The sequence below is a fragment of the Podarcis erhardii genome (assembly GCF_964252035.2).
Source record: "Podarcis erhardii genome assembly, chromosome: 4".
In the NCBI taxonomy this organism is placed as follows: domain Eukaryota; kingdom Metazoa; phylum Chordata; class Lepidosauria; order Squamata; family Lacertidae; genus Podarcis; species Podarcis erhardii.
In genome coordinates, this window is record NC_138508.1 from 104,403,902 (window position 1) to 104,417,730 (window position 13,829).

At 40.2% G+C, this 13,829-nt stretch overlaps 1 protein-coding gene and 1 long non-coding RNA gene across 2 annotated transcripts in view; one reads left to right on the plus strand and one right to left on the minus strand.

The window, feature by feature from the left end:
* DIAPH3 (diaphanous related formin 3) overlaps positions 1–13,829 on the plus strand; it is a 129,235-nt gene that overhangs the window by 103,994 nt on the left and 11,412 nt on the right. The window lies entirely within an intron of this gene.
* Positions 182–2,750, minus strand: LOC309339937. The gene is made up of 2 exons (XR_014155677.1): positions 2,390–2,750; positions 182–396 (listed from the first exon to the last, which is right to left on the minus strand). It is a non-coding gene; the product is annotated as an uncharacterized lncRNA (long non-coding RNA).

The window sequence follows — 13,829 nt, forward strand, 5'->3', positions numbered from 1 at the left end:
TGCACATTTCTATGGCTGAAGGGAAATGAGTTCACTGCTGCTCATTCCTTGATTGATTGAATTTCTATGCTGTTCATTCAGATGAATCTCAAAGCTGCTTACAAACTAATGACAACAACATAATAATTATAATAGAACATCACAAATGCAGCATAAATCATATAAAATAATTAACAAATAATCATCAACCAAACTCCTTTATTGGCATAGAAAAAGTGCATTGTATACATGGACTGGAACACAACACAGTTAACAAAACATAGTTGGAGATACATTAGGATAAAACTGTCCAGACATCATGAGGTACGAAAGTGGCGTAATACTTAAAGTGCCTATGGTGACGTAATTTCATGGCGTCACTCAAAAATCTTGCCACATTCTCCCACAACGTCATTCCTACAATTGATGAACAAATAATCAGTAAAACAATTGCAATCTATAAAACACTATTAACGAAACAGCAACTGTAACATACCGTACTTTTCGGACCATAACACGCAGTTTTCCCTCCCTAAAAGATAAAGGGAAATGTGTGTGCGTGTTATGGAGCGAATGCAGGCGGGAGGAGCCGCTCTTGCTGCCTTTTCGGCAGCCTCTCCTCTCCTCCTCCGTCGCTGGGAGGGAAGCCGGCACAGCTGAGCACAGCCTGTCTGCCTGCTTGCTGGCTTGTCTACTCTATGGCTTTTCGGCAGCCTCTCCTCTCCTCCTCCGTCGCTGGGAGGGAAGCCGGCACAGCTGAGCACAGCCTGTCTGCCTGCTTGCTGGCTTGTCTACTCTATGGCTTTTCGGCAGCCTCTCCTCTCCTCCTCCGTCGCTGGGAGGGAAGCCGGCACAGCTGAGCACAGCCTGTCTGCCTGCTTGCTGGCTTGTCTACTCTATGGCTTTTCGGCAGCCTCTCCTCTCCTCCTCCGTCGCTGGGAGGGAAGCCGGCAACAGCTGAGCGCATTCAGATTCTCAGTGTCTGCCTGCTCTATGGTTCTCCCTTACACACATGTAAGCGGCTCTGCTTTCTTTACAATGAGCTGGAAGGAGGGACAAAGAGGGCATCCCCTTCCGTCCATCCCCCAGCACCTCACCGGTAAATTCAAACAAAGCGGCTTACAAGGCTCGTGTCCCTGTGTCTCCTCCTCCTCTTTTTGCTCCCGTTCGAGGCAAGGCAGCTGCACAAATGTGAGTTCCCCCTCTCTCTTCCTTCCCTCCCTCCCTTCCTCTTCCAACTTAAAACAATATTGGGGGGCAGCCAGGTAAGCCCCACCTCACATACCACAATGGGGGGTGGGGGATGACTCCCTCAAATATTTAATGGGGTGAAAACATAATGGCACTTGGTGAAGGAGGAAATCGTTGCACAGTCATTCAAAAAATGTGGCATTAGCAATGGTTTGGATGCAAAAGAAGATGAGATTTTATATGAAGATGGCGAAGAAAGTGATGCCAGTGATTGTGAGCAGCTGAACTTCATAGATTCTGACTCTAGCACTGATGAGTTCTTGGGGTTCACAGAAGACTAGAAGAGTACTCGAACCTAAAATTCTCTCTTCATTTGTTAATGACAGTGATGATGGTTCTTAATGCCACTGTTGACTGCTGTTCACTTTACATGGTTGTAATATGATTCTGATATACCGGTTGTTTATTAAATAGTTTAGTACAACATTTGATTCAGAATATTTTTTTTCCTGTTTTCCTCCTCTAAAAACTATGTGCGTGTTATGGTCAGGTGCGTGTTATAGAGCGAAAAATACGGTAAGCTTAACACCACAATTACAGCAAATTATTTTCCTTTTGAGTGAATGGTCAAAGATTCCAGAAGTATAGTTTTGATTTAACCAGACAGCTAGAAGGAAGGTCAACCTCTTAGGAATCTCAAAAGGAAAATTATACCCTGTTACGTATGTCTACTTGACTCAACCTGGCATTTGACACTGGGTTATATGTTTGGCAAGACCTGAAGCGTTTCAGGCTCAATTTGCTCACAAAGCTTGCTTATAGCTAGCCGCAGTTGCACCCATTATTGCTGCCTCTTCTCACCTATATTGCTTCTCAGTGCAGGTATTCTAACCCTTTAAGGGAATGTGTCAGAACTCTCAATGAGACTTCTTCACAATGAGCTTTTTCTTGTTCTAGAAAACACTGGAATGACTTTCCCAACACTAAATCTGTCCTATTTACCATTATCACTATTTAGTAGGAGGAAAAGCAGTAGTAGTAGTAGTAGTAAAATTTATATACCATCCTTTATCTGAGGGTCACAGGACAGTTTACAATATAGAAACACAGAAATACATAACATAGTAATAAAAGCAATTACACCCCCACCTCACCCCCACAGTTTATAAGGCTATAAATTGTTCATCAAAGGCATGGGAGAAGAACGTTTTTGCCTTACAGCTAAAGATATGCAATGAAGATGCCAGGCCAGCCTCCCTGGGGAGAGCATTCAACACGCAGGGCACCACTGCAGAAAAGGCAGGTTCTCCTATTGCCGCCCTCCGAGTCTTTCGTGAAGAACACACCTGAAGACGGGCCACAGATGATGATTACAGGGTCTGGATTGGCTCATATGGGGAGAGGCAGTCCATATCACAAGCACTCACATTGCCCACTCATATTTTTCATTAAACCAAGATATGAACCACCCTTCTCTCTGTGCATGCCTCCCCTTTTAAAAAAAATTATTTGTATTAAGTTTTACAATTTTATATTGATTACAATGACATTATTTCATAGAAAAAGTAAAAATAGAATTCCCGTATCTCCCCCCCCCCCCGCCACGACTTCCCTCAACTTCCTCTTCTGGTTCATTGCATATTAACTTCTCCTGCTTGTTTTATTATACCTTAATATTACATTTTTTATTTTAAATATTGTTCTGTTTGTATCCTTTTTATACCATAATTGTTTTCAAACTACCTCTTACACTTTTTTTTATTTTTGAATTTTTACATCTTAACTTCTATGTCCATTTTGTTAATTGTGTTTACTTAAACCCTGCTAGTGAGTTCACTTCTTTACAATATTTCTGTAAGTACAACATGAATGGTTCCCACTCTTTTTTGAAGTCTCTATTGGCTTTCGCATAGTCCATCAGTTTTTCTTGACATTCTTCTTTTGTTGGTATCTTATCTTATTTCCATTTTTGAGCTAGTAATATCCTTGCCACTGTTGTGGCATACATAAATAGTTTCTTCTGCTCCTTTGGCAAGTCTTGACCTATAATAACCTATAAGGTTATTTTAAACATTCTTTTCATTTCATTATAAATTATTTCTCAATTTTTAAAAATTATGTTACAGTTCCACCACATGTGATAAAACGTGCCTTCCTTCTCTTTACATTTCCAACATGCCTCCCCTTCTAAGTTTTCTGCATTTTGCTCTGGAAATCTTCACTTTTCATTTTCTGGCCAAAATTTTCTTTTTTCCTAAAAGGTTGGGATTGGTAATTGAAAACTTACATGGTTAATATTTTAGCTTTTAAAAAAAGGCTTGTTGGAGAAAAATGATCAGCCATAAAAAGTAGAAAGGTTAAAAAATGGTCAAATGCCATGAAAGGATTCACTGAATAACAGTAAAAATAATGTTTCGTTTCTTCATCAACTTAGATGAAGCATTAGACTAATGAAACTGATATCTGTTTTGAAAATGCATATAGTGCTTGTAGGGACCATGATGGATTGGACTTCACTAGTGGGTAATAGAAGGTTTTTATCCAGCCTACCTGCTATTTCCAGGAAAATATCTCCCTAGCGAATTTAAAATATTACTTTCAAGTCTAATTGCTGGAAATGTGTGTTTAGAATTGGCTACTCTACCACTGCTGTTGTAGGGTTCCTGTATGGTTGGCCAAGAGGAAGTGTAGCCCTTGGGCCAAAAAGATGAACCACCACTTTATTATACTGTCAATATCCACAGCAAGGCTCATCTGGCACTTTTGTTACATATCTTTAGGCACTACGCAAAAACATCCCTCTTTTCCCAGGCCTTTGGCTGCTTAAACAATCTACGGCCTTGTGAGACTTGATGTTGTATACAGTTTAAGGTTGGGGGAGAAGAGAGGAGGTGATCTGTAAAAAGGATTTATGATCTGAAAATAGAGGTGATGTATGTATTTCTGTAACCCAAGAAAACCTTTAATAAAAATATATTTTTTTAAAAAAATGGACTTTTAAACAGGGTTTTTATTTGTTATTATGGTATGTATTTTTGTGTTTTACAAGAGACAGCTAGCAGACTAGTCGTCTCTCACAGCAGGAGAACTACTACTGCATCTTCCACCACTCTCACCGAGGGATGAAGCAACCCATACCTGCTGCACTTCTAAACCAGCAGGTGAAGTATGTTCCATAGGGAGCTGTGGTGTTAGCATCTCTTCACACCTCCAAGCGGAGGTCTCCATTTCTTTTTCCCCTTGTCTGCTTCACATACTTCTAAGCATCAGAGGCCTTCCAAGGAAAGAAAGATAGTTAATCCATGCCCATTCTAGTAGGAACTGCAATTGAGATTGTACTAAGTATTTTGGATAGAAAGCAAGCAGGTCCCTACCTATTGTTGTTGTTATTGAGTCGTTTAGTCATGCCCGACTCTTCGTCACCCCATGGACCAGAGCACACCAGGCACTCCTGTCTTCCACTGCCTCCCGCAGTTTGGTTAGACTCATGTTAGTAGCTTCGAGAACACTGTCCAACCATCTCGTCCTCTGTCGTCCCCTTCTCCTTGTGCCCTCCATCTTTCCCAACATCAGGGTCTTTTCCAGGGAGTCTTCTCTTCTCATGAGGTGGCCAAAGTATTGGAGTCTCAGCTTCAGGATCTGTCCTTCCAGGGAGCACTCAGGGCTGATTTCCTTCAGAATGGATAGGTTTGATCTTCTTGCAGCCCATGGGACTCTCAAGAGTCTCCTCCAGCACCAGAATTCAAAAGCATGAATTCTTCGGCGATCAGCCTTCTTTATGGTCCAGCTCTCACTTCCATGCATCACTACTGGGAAAACCCTAGCTTTAACGATACGGACCTTTGTTGGCAAGGTGATACCTCTGCTTTTAAGATGCTCTCTAGGTTTATCATTGCTTTTCTCCCAAGAAGTAGGCGTCTTTTAATTTCGTGACTGCTGTTACCATCTGCAGTGATCATGGAGCCCAAGAAAGTAAAACCTCTCACTGCCTCAATTTCTTCCTCTTCTGCTTGCCAGGAGGTGATGGGACCCGTGGCCATGATCTTCGTTTTTTTGATGTTGAGCTTCAGACCATATTTTGCGCTCTCCTCTTTCACCCTCATTAAAAGGTTCTTTAATTCCTCCTCACTTTCTGCCATCAAGGTTGTGTCATCTGCATATCTGAGGTTGTTGATATTTCTTCCGGCAATCTTAATTCCAGTTTGGGATTCATCCAATCCACCCTTTCGCATGATGAATTCTGCATATAAGTTAAATAAGCAGGGAGACAATATACAGCCTTGTCGTACTCCTTTCCCAATTTTTAACCAATCAGTTGTTCCATATCCAGTTCTAACTGTAGCTTCTTGTCCCACATAGAGATTTCTCAGGAGACAGATGAGGTGATCAGGCACTCCCATTTATTTAGGAACTTGCCATAGTTTGCTGTGGTCGACACAGTCAAAGGCTTTTGCATAGTCAATGAAGGAGAAGAAGATGTCTTTCTGGAACTCTCTAGCTTTCTCCATAATCCAGCGCATGTTTGCAATTTGGTCTCTGGTTCCTCTGCCCCTTTGAAATCCAGCTTGCACTTCTGGGAGTTCTCGGTCTACATACTGCTTAAGCCTGCCTTGTATAATTTTAAGCATAATCTATAGAATACCTGTAAAAGCATACTAGCCTGTCTATGTGGTTAATACATGTTGTAGATTATTGCAGTGATAACAAAAAGCTTTTCTTTTAAGTGAAATTCTGGGTTAACCCTATCCATTAGCCAGAGGGAGGTGATCCATAGTCAGTGTGATATGAGGGGTACTATTAAACATGTTGTATCTTGAGCTGTATCTACTTGAGCAGGAGAATATGGGTTTTTCTGATTTTTTAACATGGGGGGTCTTAACTTTTGTATGGTACCCTCGGGATACCTAGCTTTCAGTGAGTGTTTGCTTCTGGTGCTAGGATTGTGTTTTTAAGTAATTTTTCTTTAAAATTATGCTATCTCATTCAACCATTTTCAGCCTTCATTTCAATTAACAGGATATGCTTTCAGTTAAATTTAATATAAATTCAGGAGGCTTACCTGTTTACATTGAAATTGAGAAAACAAAGAACTTTGTCAAATTCAATTTAGCATTACGGAGATTACTGCAGCACATCAGCCTTTTATCTATAGTAGTGTATAAAAGCACTTTGAACAGTGCATCAATTTTCACAGCCATTTGGTAGATTAGAAAGCAATTGTAAGCAAAATAAAACCCACATTAACTCCTGTCAACAGCCTCCCTTTTTCTCTGTTATGGATTGGTTTGAAATAACGATGAGGTCAGAACTGATTGCATCAGCAGTACAGATGTATTATAAAAATGAATGAAGCCACTGTACAAGAATTCAGAGTCATCAGTAGATATTTGTCCTATCTATGTAGCAGCTTTCATGTTTGCTTTTCTATATAGTACTATGAGCTTTTTGGAGGTGGGGGAGAAGAAGAAGAAGGTAGGCTGTATGTGAGACACGTCTAATCCCTGGATCCCGCAAGTGTTAAAATATAAGCCAGGCTAGCTTCCTGTGTTCAGGTGATAGCCTGGGTGATGGACTATTAAGGGAAACAAAGGAAATGGGCTCTGTGTGAGATGGCAGATGGGTGGGGATAGAACATTAGAAGGGCAAAACCTGAGTTTCGAGTGGAGTTTCTGTGATGGGACCTAGAAGTAAGTAAAGCAGCAAGCTTGAGACAGTCAGAGCAACGTTTGAGAGTCTGATTTCTGTTTCAGTCTAAGGCTGCAGGTATGGGAGAAACAGGACCTTTTGGGGGTGTAACTGCTGTGAACCCCCTCTATTGTATATATGTGTAAATAAACCATATATCATAAACCACTGTCTCTGCTGTGTTCCCAAAGGAAACAGAAACCCTGGGTGGGGGCCTGGAACTCCTGGAATCTTGCAGTGCTCTGAGATTAGGGTGATGTGCAGCAATGCAAAAACAAAACCAAGCTCTGACAGTAAGGGAACATGTCCCTGTCACCAAGAAACAATTGCTTATGTTTTGAAACAGTAATTATATCTAGTGACAGCTTTTTAAACTGTGCTCAATTTTCTATTCTAATAGTATTGCAGTTATAGCTGTCTAGTGTTTTGTATGCAATCAACAAAATACTTACATAAATAGAATCACATATTTTATTTATTTATTTGTTCATTCATTCATTTATTTATTTTAAATGAGCACTCCTCTGAACAATTGTTCTGATCCATTTGCAACATTATTTCCTGGTGCTGTCTTAAAAGCAATTAGACTAACTAAAAATGACATTTTATCTGAGCTTAAAAGCAATTAAAATAAAGTGTACTTTTAATCATAGATGGGAAACCACCTATCAGCTAGTGTTCCTTTATATAATTTAAAATAAGGCTTGCTTTTTAAAAGAAAAAATGAATGTGCCCCTCTTGTTGTTCTGTGGGTGAATTTAGAATAAGAGATTTTTAGGGGGGGGGGCATGAATTACTGAGGAGTGTACCAGTGCATATCTTTTTAATTGCTTGCCTAGGTTGGAGCAGTAATTTTCTTTCAGATAAGGAGTATTTCTATGCTGCTAATTTCTTTCTTTTTTTGTTTTGTTTTTTTGTAAAAAGTAAAAGCTGCCTTGACCTTCACTAAAATTTTACCTAACAAGCAGTGTCTGTCCTGCTACAGTATGAATAATCACAGATTGGTATACTGTGGTACCTTGGAGGTCGAACGGAATCCGTTCTGGAAGTCCTTTCAACTTCCAAAATGTTCGGAAACCAAGGCGTGGCTTCTGATCGGCTGCAGAAAGCTCCTGATGTTGGGGTTCCAAAGAATGTTTACAAACTGGAACACTCACTTCTGGGTTTGCGGCATTCGGGAGCCAAAATGTTTGATTCACAAGGCGTTTGCGAACAAAGGTACGACTGTATTTCATGAACCCAAAACACAGCATGGTAATTTTCAGTATTAACTACCTAAATCTAGTGAGAGTTGTTCAAAGAAGACTAAACAATTCTTGGCTTTTGTTTTTCAATTCATCAGCCTTATTGCATTAACTGTATGCTGTTGCAAAAAGAAAAGAAAAAAATGTTGCAAAAATATAAATTGTGAACCAGTGAAAGTAAATTGTCCTAGACACATAATAGTAATCCAAAATTTTGCCAATTATAATTCATTGGGTGTGTCATGACAATTTAACTACATTGTGGCCTTGAACCTTGTGTCACATTCTTAAGGCCACAAAGGCAATTTTAGCTACTTCCCTGGTTACACTAGCAACAAGTCTTACAAGACTCATTCAGTGAATGGGACCATATAAACGGTGGTGTGAAAGTCTGTCTTACTCTAGTGCTGCCCACAAAAAAGGCCAGATCATTGCTAGTTTTAATATAATGTCCCTTTGTCCCTCATGTCTGCAGAGGGAGTTTCAGAACCCCTTGTAAGGTCCTACTGAGGAGCAAAATGGGGCAAACTAGGCACATATACTCAAACCTTCCATGCACTGAAGGGGGCTCTTGGAGCGCTTATATTCCATTTTGAATATAGATGCTGCATATGTTCAAATGAGGCCGTGGTTAATGGCTCATGTTGAGCAGAATTTTTGTTACTAGAATGTAATAATGTTAATAATTATGAAGCGATGGCTGTGATTTGCTGGAAAATGAGAGGATTATTAAGGTATTTATCTTTTTATTAGCTACTGCTTTTTATGATACTTATGGAAATGCACTAAGTAAATTATTAAAACTGAATAAATTTTGCATAAAATTCTGCCAATAGCTAAAAATATTTCTGGATTAAGTCACAGATGTGTTTCTTCTTCTTCTTCAGGTGTTTGGCATTCCTGTCTTGATACCTTATGTGGCATGTTTCCTATCAAAAAATATTTTTAAAAATTACACTGCACTTAACAGCTTGAGCTATCAGTACCAGCCATTTTGTTTCTATTCTTTTCGCCCTTCCCATCTAAAAATCCCTTGCAGGGGGTTTCCGATGGTGTCCCATTCAGGCACTCATCAGGTCCACTGGGAAGCTTGAACACCTTGGGCTTTCCTAGGTCATGGGTTGATAACCAGTTGCTGATAATGTTGGCATGTCACATCATCCCTGATCATTGGCCACTGGCTGATGGGAGGTGTAGCCTAGCAGTGTAGACCCACCATTTAGCCACCCCTTCATTTTAAAAATAAAAGAAATATTAGCTAGTTCAACTTAATTCATATCAGTCTTAAAACATTAATATTTCTTCAATTTACAATTTGTAACACCATCAGAGAGGGAGAGGAGGAGGGGCAAAAAAAGCACTTACATCAGGATGAAGATGCTGATGTCTTGGCAAAGCGAAGCATCTATTTACCCCATAGTAAGAAAGCAGAATTTAAAGGCAGAATTTAAATATAGCTTGCAAGCACAATTTAAGCGCAGGATTCAAGTCATGCTGGTGCAGATCCAACACTAAATCAAATGAGGTAATGTACTGCAGAATGTACACCAGTGGGTGGAGGAGAGAAGGAGGAGCCACCAGCTCATGAGTCTGCGGCAGATCTTAAGGTCACTTACGAAAGTGCCCTTACATGCAGTTGAAAGTGTCCTGTTTGTTATGGGTTTACTTTTGCAATCTAAAATAAGTGGTCCAGTTTTTAAATGAAAGGCATTGATGAGTTTTTTGAGGTTTAAAGTTTTTTTCTACAATCAAGTGGTATGTAAATTTTATGAAAGAAAAAATAATAATTCATCAAGGTTTCTTTATAAAGCAGCACCTTCTCAATGCTTCCGTTCCCAGTTAATCATAAAAAGCAAAAAACAAACAAAACAAACAAAAAAAACCAAAAAAAAAAGTTCATTGAAATCCTATTAAACGAGAGTTGAGGATTGGACTGTGAAGGATGAAGTGAACTGTGTTCCCTGAACTTCCACAACCCCAGGGAAGTAACAGTAATAGTAGACTGGGAAGCAGATACATTCTAGAAGCACGGCAACTGGCTGCTAAATCCCTTAAGAGCAATTCTCTGACAGAATATATTATATGATACACCAAAGAACTGAGATGATGAAGCAGAGTTGTAGTAGAATCCTTACTACCTTGTTTTTCAGAGTTTGGGTGCTAGGTTTCACCACATAATTTCACTGTTGCCTATCATATTTTTGTGTGTTATTTTTCAAACGCTGTTCTGGTGTATTGTACAGTATAGGTCAAATGCTGCTTTTGTAACTAGAGATTCTTCAGGAATAAAAGCATCACAGCCATGTTTGTGCAGTAGAAGATGTGATATTTCAATAAAAATATGTGGATTAGTTTTATATGTCTGTTAAGGAAGGAAGAAGTTAATATCAGGCAATACGAAAAAAACATTAAACGTTGCTTTTAAGTGCACTAGTCATACTTAAAGTAGTAGAACTTACTTCTGAGTAGTAGACACATAAAATTCCACTGTTAACTGCTGTGAGTAAAATCATTCTGTTGAAAAGATTTAGTCATAAATCCCTTTATAAAACTTTTGTTGACTTTTTTCTCCATAATGCTTTCTATTTAATTCTGTGCTATGGTTTATATCAAATATTTATTATAATGTGACTTGAATACCCAGACACTGTCAAGATGGTTCAGTGATTTAGTGGTGTTTCTCCTACAGCTTTCCCTGTAATCAGCAGATGCTCTGATATTATCATAAATATTTCCTTTATACACACACAAACTTACATGCTTCTGATTGAATTCAACTTGTTGCATAATAAATATCCCATGATGATCTCCAACCTTCTGTTTGTACTATTGCCTCTTGGTCTAGACATCCACTTTTCAGAGCTGCTTAGTTAAACTGAAGCAGGCAGAGAGAAACAAAATATTGTTCTATATACACCTACTGTCGCCACCCTCACTGGAGTGTTAAAGACTCTAATTTCTTTGTTGGGTTAATTTTTTGCTCTGTTTCCTAAACTATATATATAATCTTAAATTTCAGACATCAAGGTGTTCACTACAACCACAAGCATTCTAAGTCAGCCACTGTCAGTTCAAATCTCATAAGCATATGTGTGAAATTTAGAAATTTTTTTGCCTACATCACCTTACACTTGTTTACATTGAACTGCATTTGGTATTTTACTGCCCATTCACTCACTTTAAAGAGATCCTTTTGGAGCTTTCCTCACCCATCACTCTGAATTATTTAGGAACAAGTTAAAAGGCATAGGTCCCAGTACCAGTCCTTGGGGGTCTCCACTTTCTATAGCCTTTCATTAGGAAAACTGACCATTTATTCCTACTCAGCTGTTTCATTACCAGTTACTTATCTGCAAGAGTTTTCCTTTTATTATTAACTTCTAAACCTATTCAGTCTTTGGTGAGCTGCTTTGTAAAACGTATTTTTGATTTAATTTATTTAATTTATTTAATAAACTTTATTTTTATTTTTCAACACAAAAACATAGAAAGTCATCAGAAAGATGCTTATATAATAATGGTATGTGTATAGCATTATTCTACATAGGTATATTAAGCTAACACATAATTTGAACCATATTTCGTTTTTAGGTATAGATAAGGAGTTATGGAAGTCATTCATTGAAAAAGTTTAGTACACAATGTCAACTGAAACAACTCTCCGATCTAATAAGTTAGTGAAACAGGTCTTACCCCAGGGGTCAGCAAACTTTTTTTGAGGGGGCCAGTTCACCGTCTCCCAGACCTAGTGGCGGGCCGGACTGCATGCGGTGGAGGGGGCTTCTCTCTCTCCCCCTGCCGACCTCCTCTGCCGCTCTGCCTGCGGTTGGGAGGTGGCACCACCGCCTCTCCTTTTGGGGCCAGCTTTCCCAGGCACGGTGCCCGCAGGCGCGCCAAGCTCCAGCCCACAGCGCGGCCATGGGGAGAGGCCGGCAAGCGGGCCATGAGGCTTCCTATCAAAGCCCAGCCCCTTCCTCTGCAGGGCGGGGAGAAGCCAGGAAGAGGGAGGGAGGAGATGACGGCGCGGTGAGGGAGGGGAATTGCAGAAAAAATGGCACCCGTAAAAAATGTGGGGGGGAAATGGTGATCGTGCCGACCCAAGCAGCGATTGCAGAACTGTTTGCGGGCTGGATCCAGAGGGCAATTGGGCCGGATCCGGCCCACAGGCCTTAGTTTGCCAACCCCTGCCTTACCCTTACAGTAGCCATGCTGGTTCCAATTCACCAACACTTGTTCTTCTATATACAGTGGTACCTCGGGTTAAGTACTTAATTTGTTCTGGAGGTCCGTTCTTAACCTGAAACTGTTCTTAACCTGAAGCACCACTTTAGCTAATGGGGCCTCCTCCTGCTGCCGCGCCGCCAGAGCACAATTTCTGTTCTCATCCTGAAACAAAGTTCTTAACCCAAGGTACTATTTCTGGGTTAGCGGAGTCTGTAACCTGAAACGTATGTAACCTGAAGCATATGTAACCCCAGGTACCACTGTACTTGGTAATTTTATCCTTGATCGTGCTTTCCGCTAGTTTTCCTGGGACATATGTTGAGCTAACTGGTTAAGCATATATTTGTAAGCATATATTAAGCACTTTTTTTTTAATGGAAACTTTCCGGTCCTCAGGTATAGAGGCTGATATTAGGGACAGCTTACATATTTTTTGCTAGATTAACAATTTTGCATTTGAGATCTTTAGTGCTTTACATTTTTTGTATTAGCAGTTTAGCAATTTTGCATTTGAATTCTTGGGTGGATGGCATGTGGATCCAGTGTTTTGTCAATTGTAATTTTGCCAATAAGGCCTCAAACTCATAAAGTCATATTCTTTGTTCCCCAGATAGAGAATGGAGCAAAGCTAATTTTCATATAAAATGTTTGCTTAGTTTTAAGCATTTAATATGTAAGATGTGCTCCCTTGAGCTGTTTCACATGAAGGCCTTGACATCCATATATTTTTGTAATCATCCATGCAACTATGTGGTCTCAATAGACCACAGGGTGCATATCTATATATAGTAAATCCATTTTGCCAGTAATTACGCTGATCTTGCTTCAACAGATGACATTTGTAACATGCCCTTTGAGCTTTCTACCTTACCTAGGACTTTTGCAAAAGAGCTGTTGTTTCTGTGGTAGGGAACAGGTTATCTATGTCTCAAGTGAGACAACAGAATATCTGTTTCTACTAGTGTTTATATAGTCTTTTTAGTCCAATAAGCTTTCCTGCTTAGCTGGGATGTATGCTGCTCCTAGAATGCAATTCAGTACAGTTGGTGTGAGCTCAATAGGACTTACTGTTGATTAGGATTAGGACAGTGCCTGCACACTGTCTCGCCAGAGTGGTGCTTGCTCTGGTTATCTCCCGCTTGGACTACTGTAATGCACTCTACATGGGTCTACCTTTAAAGGTGACTCAGAAACTTCAACTAATCCAGAATGCAGCAGCTAGACTGGTGACTGGGAGTGGCTACTGAGACCATATAACACCAGTCTTGAAAGACCTATATTGGCTCCCAGTGCGTTTCCGAGCACAATTCAAAGTGTTGGTGCTGACATTTAAAACCCTAAACGGCCTCGGTCCTGTATACTTGAAGGAGCGTCTGCACCCCCATCGTTCAGCCCAGATACTGAGGTCCAGCTCTGAGGGCCTTCTGGCGGTTCCCTCGCTGTGAGAAGTGAAGTTACAGGGAACCAGGCAGAGAGCCTTCTTGGTAGTGGTGCCCACCCTGTGGA